Source organism: Acanthisitta chloris, unplaced genomic scaffold (genome assembly GCF_000695815.1).
Source record: "Acanthisitta chloris isolate BGI_N310 unplaced genomic scaffold, ASM69581v1 scaffold37125, whole genome shotgun sequence".
Lineage (NCBI taxonomy): Eukaryota > Metazoa > Chordata > Aves > Passeriformes > Acanthisittidae > Acanthisitta > Acanthisitta chloris.
Window position 1 is genome coordinate 17,262 of NW_008676062.1, and position 5,168 is coordinate 22,429.

The window sequence follows — 5,168 nt, forward strand, 5'->3', positions numbered from 1 at the left end:
AAAAGCATAGCTTGAGGTGGCTAATACATTGAAACTGGAGAACTGAAAAAAAAGTCGACACAAAAACATGAGAGCTGTCCCAAAAATACGCAATGAGCATTTTAATAAATCAAATTAAGTGGGCTATCATATTACTGGAGAGGGAAAAACCAGTAGTTAACAAACAAGAAAAAAGTTCTCAGGCTTTGTGGTCTGAATTCAATTGTACTAAAAAGGAAAACAGGATAAAAATGCAGTAAGCCTTAGCAGATTTAGGACATGCTGAACTAATCCAACACCTAATAAATTAATCAGTCATTTTCCTTGGAAAAAGAAAACTCAAACAAGATGCAATCTGCACTCAGTATATCATCTGGGGTTAAATAAATGTGATGAGAGGTAATCTTAAAATGAGAAAGAAACCATCTACAAGACTACAAGGAAACAGCATGCTGTTGCAAACATGGAAAAACTGGACTACAAAAGAACTACTAGTTCCTCAAAAAAATATGTTGAACTTTTTTTTTTTTTAAACAATGCTGCCAGAAATGAATGGGTAGATTTGGATGAGACAGAAGTGGAAAGCGCTGCAACAGAAGGGGAACAAAGAACAACGCACACGAGTCACCAGTATTGAAAAGTGGCATACTAGAAGCTGCATGAAATGAAGTCATACAAAACGCAAGGCTCCTACAGGTAGGGAACAACATAGTCTTCTTTCATGTAGTCAGGGCTTGCTATTTGGGATCAGAGTCATTCTGTGGTCAGCTATAAACTGATGCTGCTCTGTGGGGGCAAAATAAAAACTAAGGGCGGACAGGACAAACAGGCAAACGCATATCAAGGATTTCTTTGCAACAGAGACAGGGAAACGCCAACACTTGTACATGAGCAACAACTTGCCTGGAATATCACACACAACTCTGAATTCCTGTTTTCAAGACAAAGAAGTTGGCATTATAAGGACTACAGAAAGGAGCTACTGATATGACCTGTTTTATAAAAGAGAAATTAGTCTTGCTTACTCAGCTTAGCCAAAAAAAAAACCAGAATGAAAATAAACATAAAAATTAATTCAAAGGATAAATATCAAAGAGGGAGAACTATGCCAACATTATCATAGAATCACAGAATGTTCAAGGGTTGGGACTGACCATAAAGATCATCTAATCCCAGTCCCCTGCCATGGGCAGGGACACCTCCCACCAGAGCAGGTTGCTCAAGGCTTCATCCCACCTGGCTTTGAACACTGCCAGTTGAGGCAGCCACTGCCTCCCGGGGCAACCTGTGCCAATGTCTCATCACCCTCACAGTAAAGAATTTCTTCCCAATATCTGATCTAAATTTCCCCTCTTCCAATCTGTACCCATTACTCCTTGTCCTACCACTACAGTTCCCAACAGTCTCTGTCCAGCTTCCCTGTAGGCCCCTTCAGATACTGGAAGATGTTCCATGACATTTTATGAAGATTAGAACATACTGCAGTTCAAAATCATCTTCTTCCTGACAACTGCACTCATGTGCATGATCTTGCACAAGCCACAGCCTGTTTTTTCTTCAACTAATTTACTGCTTCGTAAGTTTACTGAAAAAAAACAGCACAGGGAGCATGCAATATTTGACTATTTTTGATAGAAATCTTGATTTGCTATATAACATTCTGCAAAACCAGAAAAAAATGCACATAGAAAATAAATCAGACAAATGAAGGATGTAGAAATCACTGCCACACACAAGTTCTCACTTGTGCATATATAGTAAAAGGAGTATGAAGGGAAATTTTCCACACGATTTTTTGTTATTGACAATTGCATGGCCTTAAGTTTTAAATAACAGGTTAGAAACAGGACAGTCAAGAGACCTGGTATGTTCTCTGCCAAGAAACTGTTTTCTTACAGTGCACTTTCCAATGTAATGTTAATTGCAAAACATTATCTTTTCCTTCTGTATAAGGAAAGTAGCATAAATGACATTTGCCAAGACAATATGAAGACAGACCCTGTGAGATTTCTGAAGATGCCTTGTAATTACCTATATTTTAATTACTTTTCCACATTTTATAGCTGTCCCTGTTTGACTTCACTAAGACTACACTGATGCAGCAGTTGGGAAAAGAACCACTCAAATTTTGTGAACTTGTATAAATTATATAATTTTGACATGACTATTTCAGACTCCTGAGAAGAATAACTAATTTATGTTTAAGTACATTCATAATTCCATTCACCCTTCAGGAAGCTTATGTGGCATTACTAGATGGGTAGCTCAGCTTCCTGACTTTAATCTCAAAAAAACACATAGATTAATTAGGTATCATTGTTCTCCTACTTTGTTTCCTGAAATAAAAAATTCAACCAAAAAAACCCCCCACAAATAAAAATGTGCAAAACCTTAAATTCCTTACATAGAAAGACATTGGAATGTGCTGCCCAGGGAGGTGGTGGAGTTTAAGCAAAAACTGCACATGGCATGTAGTGACATGGTCTAGCTGACGTGGTGGTGTTAAGTCATAGGTTGGACTCGATGTCTCAGATGTCTTTTCCAACCTTAATGATTCTGTGAGAAGGATATGCCACTTTTTAATCAATGAGGGAAAACACAATACAACTAAACGCAGAGTATTTGGCACACAAACTTTCCAACCAATCTAAATAGAAAGGTTTTGCTGGAGAAAGCACAAAATTCTGGTTAGATATGAAAGAACTGAAAAATTTCACAGGTTGCTAAAATAGTTATGAAGTAGAACAGAGCAAAGCATCATGAAACATGGCAGTTAAGCCACACCAGGTAAGTGTTCATGTTAGCATACTTAAACAGCTTATTCTCCTTCTTACAACTCTAAGAGAAATACTCTGGTTGAGTGAGTTTTGATCTCTTTCCTGCTTCATCCAATGCAAGAACAAAACTGAAGCATGTCCATGATACTCCCACCTCACTCCCAAAGCTGCATGCTCATCTCCCAAGTTTCCCAGAACCTCCAGAATATCATTTACTTGTAGATCTTATATACTGATGAGAGTTGAATAGACTTGAAGGACTAACGTAACCAAACACATGCAACCACTGCAGAGCTTCCAGAACTCCACTGCTCCGTTCCACTTAGTACAAGAAAATTAAGCCTACACAAACGTTTCAAGCTCTCAGATTCTTTGATCACACATAAGACTCTTTAAAATCTCAGATTCTGGTTTAAGGGAACTCGAATGCTTTCCAGCTCTTTAGCAGCACAACACACACGTCTTTTGTGTGCTTCAGCCAGTGACATTTCTGTACTCCATGCTATCAGCTTCTGGAAAACGTGTGGCAAATAACACAAGTGCCTTCACAGTTCCTAGGCTGGTTTAGAAGCCAAATGTGAGAATTTTTGGTTGTCATTTGCAGATCGGTAAGAATTCACCAGTTATCAAAGGCTGTTGTGTGTTACAACAGCAGCCTCCTACCATTCAATCCCAAATCCCAGCCCTATCCTTTATCCTATACAATGAATAGTTTAAAAATACTGCTCTTCAGTTCAGCATTCATTGCTCAGTATGCACCAAAACATAATCAGTGTAAATAAGGACTGAAGCATAGTCAGAAAAAACATGAGGGAAAACTGGTACATTGTGAATTCCCAATCAGCTGATCCATTATTCCATACTCACAGGCACGAGAAGTCAAACGTGTGTGTGCACACTGGAAAGTGACAGGAAGGTATCCTACAGGTGAATGCTAGTTGAGATAAACAGGAGATGAGGTGGGATGACATGCATGGAGTATCAAAGATCTCACATAGGATTTCTTTTCCCATCTAAGGGCACCTTCCTTTCTAGTAATTCCCATGAAAGTTTGCAGGCAAAAAAAAATGGGCAGGGTCTTGTTACCGTTTTCTTCCAAACACACTATACAACTGCACTATACAGCTCTTGTCATCAAAAGGAAAAAGGCTGTTGGCAACCTGCAAAATTCCACAGGGCATGGATTTCTGCCCTCTTCTTATAGGCATTCATCAAACATCCTGTTAGGCAAACTACCTCCAGAGTGAAGATCACTAAATTCTGAACCTTTCCAGGTGCAAAGAAAACTTGTCAAAACACACCAAAATCCCTTTATTTTAATCTGACACCATCCACACTTTCATGACAAAACTTAAGGATTTCTTGTAATATATACTGAGAACTGCAAAACCACAGTCAAACACCTGAAGCTGAGTATCCCTTCAAAGATACTCATTTATCTCACTGCACCAATGTTAAGTCTTCACATTAAGACTACATGAATACAACTCAGTACGTTCATCAGCCATTCTGGTATTATATCTCTGACACGATAAGAAGAACATGAAATGATGAAGTGCTAAAAGTTTCTAAAGATTATCTTAAACCTCTCAATGGAAATGCTAGCAAAATTTTTTATGGACATAAAAATGTCACTGGCATAACTTAAGCACATTAAAAAGCTGATCTCACAGCATAAGGTGTGTGCTACACATGCAGAGATGTCCTACAGAAAGACTAACACTTATTCCTCTTCTAAGTAACTTTTCAGTTAATAAAACATTATTTCTCTCTCAACACTGGGTTTTTTTAGTCCTTATTATAGTAAAAAGAGAAAATCGGGAGCACACAAGGGATTATTAGAAATAACTGCACAAAGTGGTTCTTATCCTAAAGGACTCTCACCTGTCTATTCACCCGTGTTTTTCTGGTTTGCTTCCCAATCTCACCAAACCCACGTAAACTAACGGCCTGTGACTCTCTGTCTCCCCACAGCGCAAAGCTTATCTTACAATCTGCAGCACCAAACAGACCCAGTAAGGATTCCTGCACGCAGCACTAGCTGGTTTAAGGTTACAGTGTCTGTCACGGCCAGCTGCATCACCACCACCTTTCCACACACACGCACGGGAACCCATCGCTAACTCACCAACGCTCAGGCTCCCTTAGATTAAACAGGAATGTCCCCGTGAGGCACACGCGGCACTCAAAAGCTGATTTTTCTCGCTGCGTGTCTCCCTTTTACCTCCTCCGACCATCGCAGCTGAAGGACCTTAACCACCACTTCTCACCTTGGTACAGCTAACCCTACGGGTATAGTCTACACTCCTCGCACCCTACTCCTCCCCCTGTCTCTCGGGCCCGGGGCAGGAAAAGGGCAGACGCCACTGACCGAAGTAGTTCAGGAGCGATCCCCAAACCCGAGGCGGCTGA